This window comes from Rhinopithecus roxellana, chromosome 8, assembly GCF_007565055.1.
Source record: "Rhinopithecus roxellana isolate Shanxi Qingling chromosome 8, ASM756505v1, whole genome shotgun sequence".
Lineage (NCBI taxonomy): Eukaryota > Metazoa > Chordata > Mammalia > Primates > Cercopithecidae > Rhinopithecus > Rhinopithecus roxellana.
This window is the reverse complement of record NC_044556.1, coordinates 120752595-120775677: the sequence shown is the minus strand read 5'-3', so window position 1 is coordinate 120775677 and position 23083 is coordinate 120752595. Positions and strand designations below refer to the sequence as shown.

The 23083-nt window shown below is 37.5% G+C and overlaps 1 protein-coding gene across 1 annotated transcript in view; it reads right to left on the bottom strand.

Annotated features, from left to right (window-relative positions):
* Window positions 1-22552: 22552 nt before the first annotated feature.
* PRRX1 (paired related homeobox 1) overlaps window positions 22553-23083 on the bottom strand; it is an 84081-nt gene continuing 83550 nt past the window's right edge. Inside the window, exon 5 of the mRNA XM_030936953.1 lies at window positions 22553-22675. The gene's annotated coding sequence lies outside the window, so the exon portion shown is untranslated. The remainder of the gene's footprint in view (window positions 22676-23083) is intronic.

Below are 23083 nucleotides of genomic sequence, written 5' to 3'. Positions count from 1 at the left end.
ACTGTGCGTGTTTTTGTGAAATTCATGCAATGCCTTGAAGAAAGGTCCTGCAGGGGAGAAAACTGGTAGATGTTTTATACTCAGTGCAGTTCTTTCCAGAGCCACCATGTGGTATTGTTGTGCAATTAAAACAACTCCTTTTTAGCATTCCGGCCTTTTCTTGACTAGTTCTCATCTAAGGCTTATCTTATCTGAATTTACTCTGTCAATTCTATAATGGGTGCTTATGTTTTTCCCTTTAAGTGGGGCTTTTTAAGTATCTACATTCTTAAATTTCTCCAGCACCTGTGGGAAACGATTAGCCAGATATGTTTGTTCAGAAAAAGCCACAAGGGCACATTTGCCCATGCCATTGTTTCCAGAAAGAGGGACAATTCCATAATTATTGGCTAGCTACCTTTCATCACAGCCCACATGGAATAGCAACGCTTGGCCCTATAGGCCTCTATCGGGACAGAATCGCTTGCACACACCACCCTGAGCCACATCTTTGATGTCCTCCAGCTCGTCCATCATGAGAGCCCCACAAAAGCACATGAAAAAGTAGGTCTCACTTCATAACACCCTAAGGGAGCACTGTCTCTGGGAGAGGGCAGTGCAATAGAAGGAACACATTGACCCTTGGAATTTGGATGAGTCCTGGAATCTCCTTGGAGACCTCTGGAAAGTTTCAGGTCCCAAATTTTCTATCAGTGCTTAAACGATTATCTTTGTTTTCTCTCCATTGCATTATCATCATTACTTCTTATTAGCTTTTTATTCATTTTTTACTATTTTGTTGTTACATCTGGACCCCCAAAGGACAATTCCTTAGACCCCATCTAAGATTGTATTAGAAGAGAGGCAACACCACAAATCAAATGCCAAATACCGATAATCTGTAATATTTTTGTATTACTTGGGAGTTTTCAGAGCACTTTCTCATACATTATTTTGTTTAGCCTCACAGCAAATCTGTAAGGCAGGCATTGAGAATTACAAATCAGGAAACCAAGTGTCTGAGAAGTTAAATAATTTTCCTCAAATCAACAAATGACAGAGGCAAGGTAGAAATCAGTCTTCTGATTCTCAGTGTACTGTGTTTCCGCTGTACCTCAGCTACTTAAGCTAAGTGGCAGAATGTGCTAACAAACTGCACACCCAATAAACAGAGTTCAGGATAAAGGGCAAGGGCATAAGCATGGGTGAAAAACTAGGGAACCAGAACTTCCATGATGAGTGAGATTTTAATCATCAAAATGTGGTAGATGCTTTGAACTCTCTTTAGGCAAATTCTTATAAAATAGCGTAGTAGACAGCCAGAAAGTTGATTCCACAGCTTTAAGAAAAACCGTTTCATCAGCTAATGTTTGTCATGATGTCTTTCATTGGAAAATGTGCTTTGCACATGTGAATGCCTAATACATGCTAGTTGATCATGACAATGAGGACTGATGGACTGAAATCAACTTTGGCACTAAACTTGTCAGCTTTCACATGAATAGAATATGATGAAGAATGGTGTGTCCCATTAACAGCTCACTAAGCATTTAGGTCTGTAATAGTGACTTTTTGAACCCAGTGTGGCACGAGTACAGGGCTGATAACATAAGGCCATATATACACAATGCCAATCATTCCAATGAAAACTGAAAAATTCAGTCAATCATCTGGAGATTTATCCACGTGATACCAAACATCTGGATGGACTGAGTGTTTCCAGTTTCCACTAGGACAGTGTCATGTAGATGCTTACCTCTACTCTTAGAGACAAGTAATGCTTCAAGATAAAGAAACTTTTACATAGTGTGGCATACTTGGGACCACAAGAGTATATTTAATTCATTTATTCCCTCAGTAACTATATTTATAAGAGGGAATACTATGTGTCACCAATCACTCTTTTGGTACAAGAGACCAAACATGCACAAAGCATTCGTGATGTAGTGGAGAAAGACAGTGATTTCAATGCCGAGTAACAAAGGCCATCAAAGAGACATAAACAAAAGGCCAAGGGACTGCAAAGCATAAATGAGCTATCTCTACCTAAAAAAGTTTGCAAAGCTTCAAAGATAAAATGACATTTGAATAAGGTCCTATTCAAACAGAGTAGACGTAGGTGTTCTCCCCAAAAAAAAAAAAACCAGAAGGAGTGAGGGAATAATGTATGCGAAGATGAAAAGATACTAAAAAACACTTTTTAGGGAAAAGGAGAAACTGGGAGGGGGTAAAATATAGGAAATATTAGCAGTACCTGTCCTGGATCCTGTGTGTTAGAGGACCATGTTTCAGCCCTCCTCCAGCTACATGCTTTTTAAGAATAAGAAGTCCATGGGCAAGAGGACTCGCTCACCCAGAGCCAGCCCTACAGCCTTTGCAGACCAGAGTTTGGTTTTCAGGGATCCAGAATTCCCTACCCACATGGACCCCAAACCAAATTAAGGGTCTACACAAACTTTTCCCAAAGTCCATCCTCCTAAAGACAGATCATGCTGCTGATGTGGACAACCCTACACTGAGGTGGAGAGTTATTTCTGGAGCTATGGATGAGCTTGGATGTGTGAGCTGGAGTCCACATGGTGTATATGAGGGCCTTCACACTGAAGGCTGGAACCACACATAGAAAGAGAAGGACTAGCAGACTGTAGGGCTCAGGCTGGGAGCCAACTAACCCCACCCCACCAAGCTCAAGAGTAGAGCTCCTAGGAGTCCAGGAATTCTAAAGTTAAACTTAGCCTTTCAGATTGCTATAAATGTAGGATAATCACCACAGCATAGTATGATGTGTTTTATTTACCTGTTTGTTACCTTGCTTTATAGCTTTTAAATATCTAAATACATGGTATGTGAGCCTACATTGACACTCTTTTTCTTATTTATTTATTTATTTATTTATTTATTTATTATACTTTAAGTTCTGGGATATATGTGCAGAACGTGCAGATTTGTTACATAGGTATACACGTGCCATGGTGGTTTGCTGCATCCATCAGCACACCATCTACATTAGGTATTACTCCTAATGCTATACCTCCCCTAGTCCCCCACCCTCCAACAGGCCCCAGTGTGTGATGTTCCCATCCCTGTGTCCATGTTGTCTCATTGTTCAACTCCCACTTACGAGTGAGAACATGTGGTGTCTGGTTTTCTGTTCCTGTGTTAGTTTGCTGAGAATGATGGTTTCACCTTCATCCATGTCCCTGCAAAGGACATGAACTCATCCTTCTTTATGGCTGCATAGTGTTCCATGGTGTATATGTGCCATATTTTCTTTATCCAGTCTATCATTGAGGCTGATGGGCATTTGGGTTGGTTCCAAGTCTTTGCTATTGTGAATAGTGCTGCAATAAACATACGTGTGCATGTGTCTTTACAGTAGAATGATTTTTAACCTTTGGGTATATACTCAGTAATGGGATTGCTGGGTCAAATGGTATTTCTGGTTCTAGATCCTTGAGGAATCACCACACTGTCTTCCAGAGTGATTGAAATAATTTATACTCCCACCAACAGTGTAAAAGTGTTCCTATTTCTCCACATCCTCTCCAGCACCTTTAGTTTCCTGACTTTTTAACGATCACCATTCTAACCAGCATGAGATGGTATCTTATTGTGGTTTTAATTTGCATTTCTCTAATGACCAGTGATGATTAGCTTTTTTTCATATGTTTGTTGGCAACATAAATGTCTTCTTTTGAGAAGTGTCTGTTCACAACCTCCCACTTTTTGATGGGGTAGTTTGTTTTTTTCTTGTAAATTTGTTGAAATTCTTTGTAGATTCTGGATATTAGCCCTTTGTCAGATGGGTAGATTGTAAACATTTTCTCCCATTCTGTAGGTTGCCTGTTCACTCTGATAATAGTTTCTTTAGTTTAATTAGATCCATTTGACAATTTTGGCTTTTGTTGCCATTGCTTTTGGTGTTTTAGACATGAAGTCTTTGCTCACGCTGATGTCCTGAATGATATTGCCTAGGTTTTCTTCTAAGGTTTTCATGGTTTTAGCTCTTATATTTAAGTCTTTAATCCATCTTGAGTTAACGTTTGTATAAGGTGTAAGGAAAAGGTCCAGTTTCAGTATTCTGTATATGGTTAGCCAGTTTTCCCGAAACCATTTATTAAATAGGGAATCTCTTCCCCATTGCTTGTTTTAGTCAGGGTTGTCAAAGATCAGATGGTTGTAGGTGGTTGGCATTATTTCTGAGACCTCTGTTCTGTTTCATTGGTTTATATAACTGTTTTGGTACCAGTACTATGCTGTTTTGGTTACTGTAGCCTTGTAGTATAGTTTGAAGTCAGATAGTGTGAGGCCTCCAGCTTTGTCCTTTTTGCTAAGAATTTTCTTGGCTATTTGGGCTCTCTTTTGGTTCCGTGTGAAATTTAAAGTAGTTTTTTTTTTTTTTAATTCTGTGAAGAAAGTTAATAGTACCTTGATGGGGATAACATTGAATCTATAAATTACTTTGGGCAGTATTTTCACGATATTCTTCCTATCCATAAGCATGGAATGTTTTTCCATTTGTTTGTGTCCTCTCTTATTTCCTTGAGCAGTGGTTTGAAGCTCTTCTTGAAGAGGTCCTTCACATCTCTTGTAAGTTGCATTCCTAGGTATTTTATTCTCTTTGTAGCAATTGTGAATGGGAGTTCACTCATGATTTGACTGTTTGTCTGTTATTGTTGTATAGAAGCCCTCATGGTTTTGCACATTGATTTTTTATCCTGGGACTTTGCTGAAGTTGCTTATCAGCTTAAGGAGTTTTTGGGCTGAGATGATGGGGTTTTCTCAATATACAATCATATCATCTGCAAACAGAGACAATTTGACCTCCTCTCTTCCTATTTGAATACCTTTTATTTATTTCTCTTGCCTGATTTCCCTGGCCAGAACTTCCAATTCTATATTGAGTAGGAGTGGTGAGAGACGGCATCCTTGTCTTGTGTCAGTTTTCAAAGGGAATGCTTCCAGCTTTTGCCTATTCAGTATGATATTGGCTGGGGATTTGCCATAATAGCTCTTACTATTTTGAGATACGTTCCATCAATGCCTAGTTTATTGACAGTTTTTAGCATGAAGGGGTGTTGAATTTTATCAAAGGTCTGTTCTGCATCTACTGAGATCATCATGTGGTTTTGTCATTGATTCTGTTTATGTGATGGATCATGTTTATTGATTTGCATGTGTTGAACCAGCCTTGCATCCCAGGGATGAAGCCGACTTAATCGTGGTGGATAAGCTTTTTGATGTGCTGCTAGATTGAGTTTGCCAGTATTTTATTGAGAACTTTCATGTCAATGTTCATCAGGGATATTGGTCTGAATTTGTTGTTGTTGTTGTTGTTGTTATGTCTCTGCCATGTTTTGCAAACTAACCAGCTAGCATCATAATGACAGGATCAAATTCACATATAACAATATTAACCTTAAATGTAAATGGGCTAAATGCCCTAATTAAAAGACACAAACTGCCATATTGGATAAACAGTCAAGGTCCATTGGTGTGCTGTGTTCAGGAGACCTATCTCACATACAAAGACACACATAGGCTAAAAATAAAGGGATAGAGGAATATTTACCATGAAAATGGAAAGCGGGAAAAAAAAGCAAGGTTGCAATCCTAGTCTCTGATAAAATAGACTTTAAACCAACAAAGATCAAAAAAGACAAAGAAGGGCCTTACATAATGATAAAGGGTTCAATGCAACAAGAAGAGCTAACTCTCCTAAATTTATATGCACCTAATACAGGAGCACTCAGATTCATAAAGCAAGTTGTTCGAGACCTACAAAGAGACTTAAACTCCCAAACAATAATAGCAGGAGACTTTAACACCCCACTGTCAATATTAGACAGATCAACAAGACAGAAAATTAACAAGGATATTCAGAACTTGAACTCGGCTCTGGAGTAAGCTGACCTAATAGACATCTACAGAACTCTCCACCCCAAATCAACAAGATATACATTCTTCTCAGCACTACATCACTCTTATTCTAAAATTGGCCACATAATTGGAAGTAAAACACTCCTCAGCAAGTACAAAAGAATGGAAATCATAACAAAAAGTCTCTCAGACCATGGTGCAATCAAATTAAAATTCAGGATTAAGAGACACACTCAGAAATGCACAACTACATGGAAATTGGAAAACCTGCTCCTGAATGACTACTGGGTAAATAATGAAATTAAGATAGAAATAAATAAGTCCTTTGAAACCAATGAGAACAAATACTCAACGTATCAGAATCTCTGGGACACAGCTAAAGCAGTGTTTAGAGGGAAATTTATAGCACTAAATGCCCACATCAGAAAGCTGGAAAGATCTAAAATCAACACCCCAACATCACAATTAAAAGAACTAGAGAAGAAAGAGCAAGCAAATTCAAAAGCTAGCAGAACACAAGAAATAACTAAGATCAGAGCAGAACTGAAGGAGATAGAGACACAAAAAAAACCCTTCAAAAAAATCAATGATTCCAGGAGCTGTTTTTTTGAAAAGATTAACAAAATAGATAGACTGCTAGCCAGACTAATAAAGAAAAAAAGAGAGAAGAATCAAAAAGATGCGATAAAAAATGATAAAGGGGATATCACCAGCAATCCCACAGAAATACAAACTACCATCAGAATACTATAAACACCACTATGCAAATAAACTAGGAAATCTAGAAGAAATGGATAAATTCCTGGACACATACACCCTCCCAAGACTCAACCAGGAAAAAGTCAAATCCCTGAATAGGCCAATAACAAGTTCCGAAATTGAGGCAGTAATCAAGAGCCTACCAACCATAAAAGCCCAGGCCAGACGGATTCACAGCCAAATTCTACCAGAGGTACAAAGAGGAGCTGGTACCATTCTTTCTGAAACTATTCCAAACAACAGAAAAAGAGGGACTTCTCCCTAACTCATTTTATGAAGCCAGCATCATCCTTATTCCATTGACCCTCTTGACCTGAGTTTTGTAAATGTTAGACACAGTTCTATATTTGAAGAGACTGGTCAAAGATGAAGCTGGAGAGAGAGGTTGGGACTAGCCTCTGAAGGGTTGTACATGAGAAGCTTAGTTGAGACATTTCTAAAAATAGATATATGAGCTGTCAAATGGCTCAAATCCTTCCTTTCACACCTTCTCCTACTGCTCCTGTCCTCAAAGGTGTCTTTCTCTCTTAAACTACTATTGTAATTTTTATCCACAACATATAATTTAGCTCTTAATTATAGAATCTCTAATTTGCTTAATGAATATCAATGTTATCTCCCCAACCTGACTATAAGCTTTAACATTGGATGAAAAACACATAATGTTTCCATTTTATCTTCCACAGATGTGTTATATAGCTTTCGGGTGGTAGTTTCTCTAATGACTATTTAATGAGTCACTATAAAGGAGCTGTTGGTGTAAAACAAATTTCAGCATTACAGCTGAGCCAAGTTCTTATACCATACCTTTTATATTCCTTTACCTCTTCAGGACTGGCTGTATAATTTGCAAGACCTGGTGGAAAAAAAAATGTGGAATCTTTTATTCACAAATAATTGAGAATTTCAAGAAGTGGCAACAGAGCATTTGATATTGTTTGGCTCTGTGTCCCCAACCAAATTTTATGTCAAATTGTAATTCACAGTGTTTTAGGAAGGTCCCGGTGGGAGGTGATTAGATCATAGTCATGGGTTTCTGCCTTGCTGTTCTCATGACAGAGTTCTCATAAGATCTGGTTATTTGACAGTGTATAGCACCTCCCTTTTCTTTCTTTATTTCTCTCTCTCTCTCTCTCTCTCTCTCTCTCTCTCTCTCTCTCTCTCTCTCTCTCTCTCCCCCTCTCTCTGTCTCTCTCTCTCCTGCTCTGGCCATGTGAGGACCATGCCTGCTTCTTCTTCGCCTTCTACCATGATTGTAAGTTTCCTGAGGCCTCCCCAGAAGCAGAAGCCTGTACAGCCCACAGAACTGAGTCAACTAAACCTTTTTTCTTTATAAATTACCCAGTCTCAAGTAGTTCTTTATAGCAATGTAAGAACAGACTAAAGCAGGCATGGGGTCTTTCTGAGTGCAGGGTCCTGTGTAACTGTCCAGGTTTGCTTCCCTTATTCACTTAAGATGACTTTCCTTTAGAGTTTGTTACTAAACTCAATGAAAATCGCCTCTGAGTCTTCCCAAAGTGTGGTCCAGTGGTTGATGAGATAATTTTTGATGGTGCACAGATGGGCATTTGCTTAGTGTTATAGTTATCTACCAATATGTTATGATATATGTAATAGTTATGTAAATGTGCCTTAGACAAGTATAATTTGCACATCAATCAATAATTTCAGGTTTATTACTGTTTGGGATAAAACTAAGTTTAAAAATGGGCCAGATTAAAGAAAAATGCTAAGTGAATAAGAATACAGGTGTTATGCAAATATTGTAGAAAGTATAAAATGGTACTTCAATAATGGAAGTGTGGAAACAGTGGAAAACTGGATGACTACGGTGTTCTAATGACCTCAAAAATGTGGTAGCATTCTTGGGCCACACCTGACCTTTGATTTTCTGTTCTGGCTGATCTTTTCTTTGTGTTTTCTCTTTAGACTGGTAGAAGGTTTTCCAATATTGAACAAAGAAAGGCTACTGAATCTGGAGTCCAGTTGGAGGCAGCAGTCACCAATCGGATCTCAAAGTCCATCAGCCATTCCCCACACCCTTTCATGATCCTCTTTTGTACACAGAAAGATTCCTTACCAGGGAGGGAACACATACTTGGAATTGGCCACAAAGCTTTTTCTACCAATTTTCCAGTCAGCCCTGAAGTACTAATAACAGTCTTGACACTCTTTATTCATTATTGTGTATATCTTTAAAATGTGTGTATAATAATAATTATTAAGTAATAAATAATACTTATTTATTATTAACTCCAGTTATTGTCCTACCCAAATTTATACATGACACAGAAAATTTAGCAAAAATCACTTGAGATTATTGCCTGAATTTGTGCTCCTTATTTATCTAGAGTACACAAAGGGGTAGCATTCCTAACCTTATTTGGTATTATCAACAATCCAGTAAGTATGAGTATGTCCACATTGTAGATGAGTCTCAAGAGACCAGGTGACTTGCTTAAGGCCAGCTAGTGGTCAAGTTTCTGAAGGAAGGCCTATTTCTACTCTTCCAATTCCTAAGTTCAACATGTTTTCAACATTCTTTGCTTGGACACTTCACACCAGGGCTCCAGTATTCCATTCTAGAATGAAGTTTCTTCCTAAATTCAGGTAGGACTAGCATTCCAAATTCTCAAAGGTGTTAATCTTAGGGATTTAGGGTGAGAATTTCTGGGAATTCTCAGGAATTTCAAAAGCCCTAAGTTATTCTTAAATTACTTCCAACATTCCTTACACTCTTCACTCATTATTATGGATATCTAAAAATTATTTGCTTAAATTATTAATGTTATTTAAATAATGTAGCATTCAGATTATCTAACAACAGGAGCATACAGAGTCACATATCAATATTACCAATATAAGAAATTGTTTTGCTTCCAAAACCCATTATTTCTTGAAACACTACTCACAGAATTTGTGTAAAATATTTAGTACAATAAAACATAAAAATATTAATTTTATTTACAAGAATGATTCACCATTAGCAGCACACAAGGCCATGAGCACATAGTTAAACCACTGGTGCAACTACAAGCAAAACTGATTACACTGTGACCATGTCACTCTTATGCGCTCCTGTCCTGGTAACAAAAACACGAACCTTAAACTTTCGCTCCAAGTGGCATCACTTTATGAGACTCATTTGACTCAATAACTTTTCTATGTTGTTTATTGAGTTTAATTCTCTCAGAATATACTATTTTTCACATTTCTCCACTTTTTCAGCTGATTTTTCTTGGGAGCTAGGATTTAGAAAAGTGTATTCAGGTAGAAGAAATGCTAGGAAGAAATACCTGTGGGGAAACACTACTTAGGACAGGCAGTCATCTGGGATCATGAGCATTTGGGTACAGCAGTTAGGGCAAATGATTCGTGTTCCAAGAAAGAGAAGGGCAACAACTCAGTGAGGTTTTTTTTAACAATATTTCCTCCTTTTAGAAATAAAGAGCCTCTTAAACCTTGTATTAGGTAATGAGTATCCTACATGGAATTAAAATCCACTATCTTCCCAGGAAGAGGTATTATTTAGGAGTTAATTGCTAGTTGCTTGTTTAGTCTTTCTGTGGCTGTCAGATTATTCCTGAATGGGAGCCTCATAAACAAGAAGCTTCCTAGCATGTCCTCTCCAAACCAAATGGACATATGTTTCTCATTTAAACATTTCATTGCCCCAACTGAAAACAAATCAGCTGTGTCTTTCAGCTCTTAAGGGGAGAAGGTTGGGATTTATTCCTGGACAAGCCTGAAGAAAACATTACCCTAATGGATGAAATATGTTTGCACAAAAAGACTTTTTAGATGTGTTGCATTGGTCTTTCCCAACTTGATCTCCTTTTCCTTGAAAAGAAAGAAAGTTCAGAAAAATTCATCCATATTAGCCTAGCTTTGTCCTTAAATGAGGAGTAATGGATTAACTTTGTTTTGGTTTAGATAAGCACCAAAAGAAATAGTCACTGTCTCCAGGAATTATTCGCACACCTTCAACAATGTAGTCTAGAAGTCCCATTCTCTCCTGGCCATATACAGCAATAGAAACCCACTTCCTGTTTTCTCAAGCCAGATTCCCCTATCAATTCAATTTTTCCCAAGAAGGCTCTCACTGATTTCTCAATGCTCAATGTAGTCAACAAGAAAAATGGTCCTGGAAAAAATATTTGACTTTCTGTGTAGAAAATAATGGTCTCTTTAAGATTGTAAGCCCACTGTGGAGGAAGTTTGGCTTATTTTATGTTTTGTACCCTGATGAAGCACAGGAAATAGGAAAATAGATTATTTTTCTTGGCAAACCTGGGGTATGTTTGGTTTAGCAATTGGACAATTTTTAGTTTAAACTGGGCAGCACAACATGAAGCCACTCTCAAAATTGTGTGTCAGGTTCTCAAGCGTAATTAGGAAAATTCATCATCACTGATTTTTTTTTCTGAAATCTATGTGATAGAACTGCACAGCAAGTAAAATATGTTGGGTTTCTCTTTTTTGTCTTTTGTTTCTGATTTTGTCATAAGAAGGCTTAGAACCTCCAAGAAACTTGGGAGATGGCAAGGTCCACAATGAACCCAAAGAACAGCACTTGTTAGCTAACTAGAAGCTGGCATCTTGCTCGCATTGGTGCCATGCCACTCAGCATTGCAGATTTATAAGAATAGTATAAAAGGGTATTTTTAAATTATTCTAATATGGGTATCTGATTCAAACTTAAAATGAAATGTAGACGTCACTTTTTCATCACTCAAACAGGTGAGGCTCCATCTGGACAGAGTCTGATATATAATTCTCTCTTTTTTTTTTACATTTTATGTTCTCGGGTACGTGTGTAATGTGCAGGTTTTGTTGCATATGTATACATGTGCCATGTTGGTGTGCTGCACCCATTAGCTCGTCATTTACATTAGGTATATCTCCTAATGCTATCCCTCTCCCCTCCCCCAACCCCACAACAGGCCCCTGTGTGTGATGTTCCCCTTCCTGTGTCCAAGTGTTCTCATTCTTCAATTCCCACCTATGAGTGAGAACATGCAGTGTTAGATCCCATTTGTCAATTTTGGCTTTTGTTGCCGTTGCTTTTGGTGTTTTAGAAATGAAGTCCTTGCCCATGCCTGTGTTCTGAATGGTATTGCCTAGGTTTTCTTCTAGGGTTTTTATGGTTTTAGATCTAACATTTAAGTCTTTAGTCCGTCTTGAATTGATTTTTGTATAAGGTATAAGGAAGGAATTCAGTTTTGGCTTTCTACTTATGGCTAGCCAGTTTTCCCAGCACCATTTATTAAATAGGGAATCCTTTCCCCATTTCTTGTTTTTGTCAGGTTTGTCAAAGATCAGATGGCTGTAGACGTGTGGTATTATTTCTGAGGGCTCTGTTCTGTTCCATTGGTCTATATCTCTGTTTTGGTACCAGTACCATGCTGTTTTGGTTACTGTAGCCTTGTAGTATAGTTTGAAGTCAGGTAGCGTGATGCCTCCAGGTTTCTTTCGGCTTAGGATTGTCTTGGCAATGCGGGCTCTTTATTGGTTCCATATGAACTTTAAAGTAGATTTTTCCAATTCTGTGAAGAAAGTCATTGGTAGCTTAATGGGGATGGCATTGAATCTATAAATTATCTTGGGCAGCATGACCATTTTCATGATATTGATTCTTCCTATCCATGAGCATGGACTGTTCTTCTGTTTGTTTGTGTCCTCTTTTATTTCATTGAGCAGTGGTTTGTAGTTCTCCTTGAAGAGGTCCTTCACATCCCTTGTAAGTTGGATTCCTAGGTATTTTATTCTCTTTGAAGCAATTGTGAAAGGGAGTTCACTCATGATTTGGCTCTCTGTTTGTCTGTTATTGGTGTATAAAAATGCTTGTGATTTTTGCACATTAATTTTGTATCCTGAGACTTTGCTGAAGTTTCTTATCAGCTTAAGGAGATTTTGGGCTGAGATGGTGGGGTTTTCTCAATATACAATCATGTCATCTGCAAACAGGGACAATTTGACTTCATTGAATACCCTTGATTTCTTTCTCCTGCCTGATTGCCCTAGCCAGAACTTCCAACACTGTGTTGAATAGGAGCAGTGAGAGAGGGCATCCCTGTCTTGTGCCAGTTTTCAGAGGGAATGCTTCCAGTTTTTGCCCTTTCAGTATGATATTGACTGTGGGTTTGTCATAAATAGCTCTTATTATTTTGAGGTACGTTCCATCAATACTGAATTTACTGAGAGTTTTTAGCATGAAAGGCCGTTGAATTTTGTCAAAAGCCTTCTCTGCATCTATTGAGATAATCATGTGTTTTTTGTCTTTGGTTCTGTTTATATGCTGGATTACGTTTATTGATTTGCATATATTGAACCAGCTTTGCATTCCAGGGATGGTACCAGCTCCTCCTTATACCTCTGGTAGATTTCAGCTGTGAATCCATGTGGTCCTGGACATTTTTTGGTTGGTAGGCTATTAATTATTGCCTCAATTTCAGAGCCAGTTACTAGTCTATTCAGGGAGTCAATTTCTTCCTAGTGTAGTCTTAGGAGAGTGTATGTGTCCAGGAATTTATCCATTTATTTTAGGTTTTCTAGTTTATTTGCATAGAAGTGTTTATGGTATTCTCTGATGGTAGTTTGTATTTCTATGGGGTCATTGGTGATATCCCCTTTATCATTTTTGATTGTGTCTATTTCATTCTTCTCTCTTTTCTTCTTTATTAGTGTTGCTAGTGGTCTATCAATTTTGTTGATCTTTTCAAAAAACCAGCTCTGGGATTCATTGATTTTTTTGAAGGGTTTTATTGTGTCTCTATCTCCTTCATTTCTGCTCTAATCTTAGTTATTTCTTGCCTTCTGCTAGCTTTTGAATGTGTTTGCTCTTGCTTCTCTATTTCTTTTATTTGAGATGTTAAGGTGTTAATTTTAGATCTTTGCTGTTCTAAAATTTGAGGCTTGCCCCTAGAACTCATCACACATATGTCTCTTTGCAGAGAAAATTTTAACAGAACCAGTAGAGGTCAGTCTATGATTTTTATCTTAATTATCTTCTAGCTTTTATATTCCATTCTATGATGTCTATCTTTTTTAATTCTTAAAGACTATTTTTTCCATATAATAGTCATTCTGGGATATACAGTGAGAACTTACTTGGCAAGATAGTTCATATTCATGTGAAATATAAGCACATTATCTCCATTGAAAAATCTTCCTCAGTTTGTATTTGGTATTGAAATTATTGTTTTTCAATAAAAGACTATAGAAAATTTGATGTAAACATAGAGATATATTAATGTTATTCACCAAGAGAAGTATATATGTTATCAAATATAATAGCTAATATAATAATGATTATCAGTACTTGTTGTCTGATGTTAGCCAATATTATTTAGGCCTCAAGGGCAGGTCTGCATATATGATACTCTCTGAAGTCATAGTGGGAATTTTGTTTGGGTGTGGATGTCCAATTAATTGAATTAATCAACATATGCCAACAGTTTGTTTACTACTTTGCAGCTCAATCTATTGATCAACAGCTTCTGTTCCTAGATCCCACATCTTACAGATCAAACCCTACATCATAGGGGCATTCATGGAGCTTCTGTTTCCATTACGACATACTTTATTGGTCTGTCTACTTTTTTGTAGATTTATACAATTATCCTATTTCAATCAACTGTATTGAGGCATAATTTACATAAAATAAAATGTACATATTTCATGAGTACAGTTTAATAATAAGCTTTAACAAAAGTATATAGTCATGTAACCACCATGCCAGCCATGAGAGGGAACAATTCCATTAGCTCAGATAGATTCCTGATGACCTTCCCAGTCAATTTCCCCAACCCAAGCCCTAGGCAACCAGCTGGACTTCTTTCTGCTCCTATAGATTTTTCTTTTCTAGAGTCTCACATCATGGAATTAAATATATGCACTCTTTTGCTTTATCTTCCTGCACTCACCCTGTTTTTGAGATATATCCATGATGTTACCTGCATCAGTGATTTGATCCTTCTTATTGTCATGCAATATTCTATTTTATGCATATGCCACAAATGTCTACCCACTCACCTGTTGTGGGCATTTAGGTTGTTTCCATTTGGTACTATTATGAATAAAATTGCTACAAACATTTGTGTTTAAGTCTCTATATAAACGAATGTTTTCATTTCTCTTGGAGAAATACATAGGAATATAATTTGGTTTAATGACGACAGTGTTTTCAGCTAGGTAAGAAACTGACAAACTGCTTTCCACGTGATTATATAAATTTTAATTCCCACCAGCAATGTTAAAGATTTCTAGTTGTTCTACACCTTTACCAATATTTGTTTCTGTTCATCTCCCTAATTTTAGCCATTCTAATGGGTGTGTAGTGGAAATTAAGACTAGTGAAGAATGTTGCTTCAATAGCATTTCATTTCTCCTGGAATTAGGAGCCCACTAACCCATTATCTAACATCTATTTAAAATGAGGGCCATCTCAAATGAATCTTATGATTCAAGTGCATTAATTATTTTTTCAAGAGTTGGGTCAAAGTGACCCAAGTTACTTTGGGTCAGATATGCCAGGTTACTTTGGCTCACTTTTGGGTCAAGTCTTTAAAAAACAATACACTTGAATCACAAGATTTTTCACTATTTTGATAAGCAATAGAAAATTTTTTTACCTTTACAGAAGTAATTGATTAAAATATTGAGTAAAAATGTACCTACAACAAAGTCTTCAAGTATGCTAATGAATAAGCATGAACGTTGGGCATGATTATGCAGACAGTAAAAATTTTTATTCATTTGTACAATATCATCATCTGTCTCGTATTTGTCTATTTTTTCCTGTTAAGAAATGAGGAACTTACTCAAAATCTTCTTGGACATTTTGAGCTTTCTAGCTACCAGCCTAAGGATAAAGACATCAAGTAAAAGAGTGCAAAAGGTCCACTATAATAAATTTCCTCATTTTTTTTGTAAAGGTAGAATATTTTATATTATTAGTGACAAAAGACATTGTTGTGTTCCTTCTCATGCCAGTTCAATATACTTTCTTCACCTGTGTCCTTGAAAGGCTATGCTTATACCATAATACCTAAGTTCAGAATTTAGAAGGAATTTATTATTATTATTATTATTATTATTATTATTATTATTATACTTTAAGTTCTAGGGTACATGTGCATAACGTGCAGGTTTGTTACATATGTATACTTGTGCCATGTTGGTGTGCTGCACCCATCAACTCGTCAGCACCCTTCAACTTGTCATTTACATCAGGTATAATTCCCAATGCAATCCCTCCCCCCTCCCCATGATAGGCCCCCGTGTGTGATGTTCCCCTTCCCGAGTCCAAGTGATCTCATTGTTCAGTTCCCACCTATGAGTGAGAACATGCGGTGTTTGGTTTTCTGTTCTTGTGATAGTTTGCTAAGAATGATGGTTTCCAGCTGCATCCATGTCCCTACAAAAGACACAAACTCATCCTTTTTTATGGCTGCATAGTATTCCATTGTGTATATGTGCCATATTTTCTTAATCCAGTCTGTCACTGATGGACATTTGGGTTGATTCCAAGTCTTTGCTATTGTGAATAGTGCCGCAATAAACATTCGTGTGCATGTGTCTTTATAGCAGCATGATTTATAATCCTTTGGGTACATACCCAGTAATGGGATGGCTGGGTCATATGGTACATCTAGTTCTAGATCCTTGAGGAATTGCCATACTGTTTTCCATAACGGTTGAACTAGTTTACAATCCCACCAGCAGTGTAAAAGTGTTCCTATTTCACCACATCCTCTCCAGCACCTATTGTTTCCTGACTTTTGAATGATTACCATTCTAACTGGTGTGAGATGGTATCTCATTGTGGTTTTGATTTGCATTTCTCTGATGGCCAGTGATGCTGAGCATTTTTTCATGTGTCTGTTGGCTGTATGAATGTCTTCTTTTGAGAAATGTCTGTTCATATCCTTTGCCCACTTTTTTATGGGGTTGTTTGTTTTTTTCTTGTAAATTTGTTTGAGTTCTTTGTAGGTTCTGGATATTAGCCCTTTGTCAGATGAGTAGATTGCAAAAATGTTCTCCCATTCTGTAGGTTGCCTGTTCACTCTGATGGTAGTTTCTTTTGCTGTGCAGAAGCTCTTAGTTTAATGAGATCCCATTTGTCAATTTTGGCTTTTGTTGCCGTTGCTTTTGGTGTTTTAGACATGAAGTCCTTGCCCATGCCTATGTCCTGAATGGTACTACCTAGGTTTTCTTCTAGGGTTTTTATGGTATTAGGTCTAACATTTAAGTCTCTAATCCATCTTGAATTAATTTTCGTATAAGGAGTAAGGAAAGGATCCAGTTTCAGCTTTCTACTTAAGGCTGGTTCAACATTCGCAAATCAATAAACGTAATCCAGCATATAAACAGAACCAAAGACAAGAACCACATGATTATCTCAATAGATTCAGAAAAGGCCTTTGACAAAATTCAACAGCCCTTCATGCTAAAAACGCTCAATAAATTTGGTATTGATGGAACGTACCTCAAAATAATAAGAGCTATTTATGACAAACCCACAGCCAATATCATACTGAATGGGCAAAAACTGGAAAAATTCCCTTTGAAATCTGGCACAAGACAGGGATGCCCTCTCTCACCACTCCTATTCAACATAGTGTTGGAAGTTCTGGCTAGGACAATCAGGCAAGAGAAAGAAATCAAGGGTATTCAGTTAGGAAAAGAAGAAGTCAAATTGTCCCTGTTTGCAGATGACATGATTGTATATTTAGAAAACCCCATTGTCTCAGCCCAAAATCTCCTTAAGCTGATAAGCAACTTCAGCAAAGTCTCAGGATACAAAATTAATGTGCAAAAATCACAAGCATTCTTATACACCAGTAACAGACAAACAGAGAGCCAAATCAGGAATGAACTTCCATTCACAATTGCTTCAAAGAGAATAAAATACCTAGGAATCCAACTTACAAGGGATGTAAAGGACTTCTTCAAGGAGAACTACAAACCACTGCTCAGTGAAATCAAAGAGGACACAAACAAATGGAAGAACATACCTTGCTCATGGATAGGAAGAATCAATATCATGAAAATGACCATACTGCCCAAGGTAATTTATAGATTCAATGCCATCCCCATCAAGCTACCAATGAGTTTCTGCACAGAATTGGAAAAAACTGCTTTAAAGTTCATATGGAACCAAAAAAGAGCCCGCATTGCCAAGACAATCCTAAGTCAAAAGGACAAAGCTGGAGGCATCACGCTACCTGACTTCAAACTATACTACAAGGCTACAGTAACCAAAAAGCATGGTACTGGCACCAAAACAGAGATATAGACCAATGGAACAGAACAGAGTCCTCAGAAATAATACCACACAACTACAGCCATCTGATCTTTGACAAACCTGAGAGAAACAAGAAATGGGGAAAGGATTCCCTATTTAATAAATGGTGCTGGGAAAATTTCCTCATTTTTTTAAGGCCTCCAAAAATGAAGATGAGCAAGTGTTTTTAGAATCTCCTAATCTATCAGTTTATTAATTCTTCTGACTTAAAAAACATAGTGAACACATTCTACCCCCTTGTGTCCATATTCTCTCCTCCCCCAACCCCCAACTTTTTTTACTCAAAAACTGTCTACTCAATTGTTTTCTGGGAAGCAAAATCAAACATGACAACAAATTTTAGTAGGGGGCTTGGATTGACCAAAAAAACAAACACAGACATCACATCAGTAAAAAAATCTGGATTCATTTTTCTAAAAGATCTTTAAAGAAATTGCTGTTAGTATACCTAGCACATGTTCCAGGACAGAAGCATGGGTAAGTTTCCATACCCTAAATCCTGTACATTTGTAGATTACAACATCCAAGTGAATGATAGTCACATCAGTCTTCAGGTAGCCTACCTGCTATGCCTTTTCAGGCTATCATATATAAAACCAGAGGCTGGGTGCAGTGACTCACACATGTAATCCCAGCACTTTGGGATGCTGAGGCAGGCAGATCACCTGAGGTCAAGAGTTTGAGACCAGCCTGGTTAACATGGTGAAACCCCGTTTCTACTAAAAATACAAAAATTTTGCAGGGCATGGTGGTGCACACCTGTAATCCCAACTACTCAGGAGTCTGAGGCAGGAGAATTGCTTGAATCTGGGAGACAGAGGTTGCAGTGAGCCAAGATTGTGCCATTGCATTCCAGCTTGGGCAACAAGAGTGAAACTCCATCTCAAAAACAAAAACAAAAACAAAAACAAAAAACAACAACCAGAGCAGGTCTGAGCACTGAGCATAGGTTGGTATGCATATATGCTTGAGATAATCAAACTTACTACTATACAATATACTATATGATTACTGGGTACAGTTTGATATAGTACATTCGGGCATCTCTCACAGTCTGGGTAGACCAACGTGAGCCCAGTCCAGGTACACTCCTGAACTCAATACAGTGGGATAAAAAATAAGGTTGTTCTGATGTACCCAGAGGCCAAGTCAACCAAACCTTAGACTGGGTGTAGGGCTTGTCCCTGTATACATACATAATAGGTATAATGCCTGTTATCGCCCTTTCTTAAAATGTTGAAATATCTTCCTGGCTCTCCTATTCTGTAATTCTTTCTACTGTCTATGACTTTTCAAATATGGGCCATGATGTTTACCCCATCGTATTTCTTTTGTTAATTTTATTTAATTACAATAAAAATGAGTTCTTTGATGTTTAAAATTATATTATTAATATTTATAAAGATTATGTTTGTTAATGGTCTTATTTAACTTTTCTATGACCTTTCTAATTTTAAATCTTTAGCATTTACTGACAGAGGTATGTTAAAATTTCCAACTGTGGTTGTGAATTTATAAATTCCTTTTTGTGATTCTATTGATTTATCCTTTATAAATCTTAAAGCTCTGTTACTAAGTGTTGTTAGGTGTTATCTAAAATTGTTACAGCTTCATGTTGAACAATTTTGTCTTTTTATCGTTATCTAATGATCTTCCTGATCCCTAACAGTGATCTTTGCATTAATATCCACATTATCTGTTATTGATGTGGGGAGACCAGATTTCTTTTGCCTAGTATTCATCTGATGTATATTTTCTCACACTTTTATGTTCAAAATTCTATCTTTGCATTTTACATATCTCCTGTCAACAGCATATTTGCAAAATTTTAAAATTCCGTCTGACCACCAGCAATTTATTTGGTGTTGGGGTGAAGTGGAGAAGGAGATGCATTCTTTCCCTGAGATGGCAAAAGCTGAGTTAGGTACCCAGAGGTACACACAGCAGGGGCTTATAGGAGCCAGCCCAGATAATTGGTTTTCTGAGGCTCAGAGGACAATTCTGTATTCATTCATAGTCCTACGATGCCTGCTTTCTGCCTTACTGACGGAAAACCAAGCATTAACTTCAAGTGGGCCCTTTGAAAACTCACCTGGAGCCAGGAAGGGTGGAATTGAGCAGGTGAGGAGAATTAGGGACTGCTCCCCTGGATGAAGAAAAGTTCTCCGTAACTAACTGGCTTCTAACACTTCATCCCTGACAAGAAGGGGCATTGCACAAACAGCAGGAAGAGGGGATTTAAGCAAAAGACTTCCGGGGATTTTTATTCACTCAAAAATTAACTCCGCTCTCTACTGCTTTGGGACTAGGCTATTTTGTTACAAGAAAATAGTTATTTTGTTAGAGGAAAAAGAAATTCTTCAGAAGTCCTCTCAGTTACTATTCTGTAGACTTTCCATTGTGCTGGGAAAAGGGGCTTCTAAACTTCTGAGTGCTGTTTTTATACGTAAGGGGGAAGAAACTCAAACCCTCAACCTTGTGTAGCTAAGCAACAGGGAAAGCATGTTGTATATACTTCTGGAAAGAGCAGAGCAGTCACAGATATTCCATGTACTCCCTCTTTTCCTTTCTGCAGTTTTCTTCCTCTTCTCACTGCCACATTGCCCTTGTCTTTGAATTTCTTTTGCTGTAATGCCACACGGAGAATCTGAGCCTCCTAATCTGCAGCCCAAGACTCTTGCCAATGTATCTGAGTTGTCGTTTGATAGTATGGAAGGAAAAGGGAACCTGAAGTGTGACACAGGTACTGTGTTAATGTTTCATGTATGTTGTCTTCTTTAATTTTGCCACTAATCTCTGATGTAGGTATCATTTTACAAAAGAAAAAAGGCTCAGGGGATAAGCAACTTGCCCAAGATTACTCTGAAAGTAAGCAGCTAAGCAGGAACTGGAACCAAGGTCCATGTTTTTTCCATTACATCATGTTGTACCCTGAAATTCCCCTCTGTAGAATTCCTGTTAATGCTTGCTATTCCGCAGCAGAATCCTCCCAGACTTCACACATGTACTTCTCTTTTGCCTCGTCTCATGCATCAAAACTATGTCCTGTTCCTTTAAGACCAAGAAGTTGTGGAAATGGTTAATAATTATCTCAAGGCACGGGTTGAGTCCATGCCCCTCTTGCAACAGAATTAGTGAGAGACTCCTGGAAACTGTGCGGTGATGGCAGGAATAAGTCTCTGCTTGTGTCAATTTAGGTACAGTAGTAAACCAAGGGAGACATTTTTGGTAGAAGTCTTCTAGACACTTTGACTCTTTTACATCTAAAAGCTTGACTGGACAAGTTGAATTGCATGCAACTAAACTTTCTGTAGTTTTCTTAAAAATATATTACAATTTCCCTCCTCCCTGCTTGGCTAGAGCAAAGACAAGGATTGCACAAACATACCCACCCCAACCCCACATCTCCCTCTGCTGAGGCTGTAAAATATACCTGCCCATTCGTTCTTTCTACATTTAACAAATTTTAAACTATAACAAGCACAGAAAAGTACAGAGGTTAGCACCATAAACATGTTATACTCACCACCCAGCTTGTATCAAATTTAATATTTTGTTATATTTTCTTTTCGTATTTTTAAGAAGTAAAATATTTCAAACGTATTAGAAGCACCCAGTATACCTGTCCCAATCCTATCCTCTGCGCCCTTGTTCAGAAGTTGCTTTTACTGAAATTGTTTCTGAAACAATTCAGAAATTTTATGAAATTATTTCTCACATCTATGATTTTTTTGCTTTTTTACTACATACATATATGTTTACAAACAGCATGCTATTAGAGTGTGCATTTTTAAACTTTTTATAAAGGGTGGCACATCTTTCTACAACACGTCCTCCCCTCAAAGTTATGTTTCTAAGTGAATAAATGTAGCTGCGTTTCCTTCATTTTCTATTTCTGAATAGTATTCCATTGTTTGAACATGTCACAGTATGTTTATCCTCCCATTGAAGGACATTTTGTTTGTTTCCAATACTTTGTTATTGCAAACCATGCTGCAATGAACATTTTTGTTCATGTCTTCCTGTGCACATGTGTGAGTTTCTCTGACTGTCCAGGATTGCTAGCCTTATTTTACCTTTGCTTAACTGAATGACACTAAGCAAATAAATATGTGACTCTAGGAAATAGTTCTCAGATGCCTTTAATTTGTTGACGACTTAGCTATCTTTCTTTTAGGAATGCTGACTTTTTATAACTAAAATAACAGTTTGAAATATCTTCCATGAACTCCAGAGTGTCAGGCATTAATTTCTTGAAAGGGTTATTTAGTGTGTTTATTTACTATAACATTCAATTTACTTTATTAGGTTACAATAATCTAAGGGCACCAGGTGCCACAAGACTATGTATTACATATTCAAATATCTAATGTGGGAGAATAATTTCCCCTGTTCATTGAGAACTAGAAGTCTATGAGTTACCACAGGGATGTTAAAATGCTGGTCGTATGGAAGGAAGAAAGGCAGAAGGGAAGGGAGGGTAGGAGGGAAGGGAGGGAGAAAGAAAGAAGAAGGGGATATTTTTATGTAGGGCTGAGTTGCAGTAACAAATAGACCTTGCCATGTAATGGTTCAACATAATAGAACTTTATTTCTCTGTTGTACCACACTTCTGTATGGTTCCAGGTCAGTGAGGGTTGCAGCGTTTCTTTATGCAGTCACTTTTCTGGGTCCAGGCTGACTGTTACTTTACTATCTTTAAACTGTGGCTTCCAAAGTTAATCAGAAGTTGCCATCTCAGTCAGCCAGCTGGAATAAATAGCAAGAAGAGCGAATGGGAGGTCTGAGTCAGGATTGAAATTGTCAAATACCATTTATGCTCACATTCCATTGGCTAGGAATTAGTCATGAGACCAGATCTACCTGCAAGAGATGCTGAGAAATGAAATCTACCTGTGTGCCCAGAAGGAAGGGCAAATGGACTTTACTAAAATGCTAATTCTCTCTTCCACAGGAGAGAGGAAAGAAGTTGTTATAGTTTTAATTGAAGTATTTGCAGCAAATATTTGCCAACATTAGTAAGAAGAAATAGGTAATACCAATTGAGCTAAAAACAATTTGCAATCAAAAGTGTTATCTTTCTTCTTCCTTTCTCTGGTGTACCTGTGCTATTTTTGTCTGCCTACATTTCATTTCCTCATCTATCTTCTGATAACG